Raw genomic sequence first — 476 nt, 5'->3', positions numbered from 1 at the left:
CACAGAACAACACTGAACTAATAAAGGATCTAGCAATTACAGCCTTTTCAAATGCAAACACGTTAAAACCTAGTAAACAAACTTAACAAAAATTACCAGCTAGCATCAAATTCAGATTCCGTTTCTTGTTCCCCCCCGCCCAAGTTACATCAAGTTATTAGCAGCCTGCACTCAAGGGAAATTTCTGAAAACAGCACACACAGTTTAAGTCCTTACCTAATCAAAGGCTTATTTGTTGAGCAGTTTAATCAAGAATCAGCTTTTAAACCTGGGAGGCCAACAGGGACCTTCTGCCTCCACATCCCAGTCTGGGTACCTCCGACTCCCCTCAGGCAGCCAGGTAAGGAAGATCTGGTCCTCTCCCTCCCAGGGATGCAAGCCCAAGGCAGCGATCCCCGGCTAACGCTCGCCCTCGCCCGCTCCCCTCCCCACCGCAGCCCCCGAAAGGCGCCGAACCAGAACCTCAGGACCCCGCC

This window comes from Cariama cristata, unplaced genomic scaffold (assembly GCF_000690535.1).
Source record: "Cariama cristata isolate BGI_N322 unplaced genomic scaffold, ASM69053v1 scaffold16979, whole genome shotgun sequence".
Lineage (NCBI taxonomy): Eukaryota > Metazoa > Chordata > Aves > Cariamiformes > Cariamidae > Cariama > Cariama cristata.
This window is presented reverse-complemented; position numbering follows the sequence as displayed.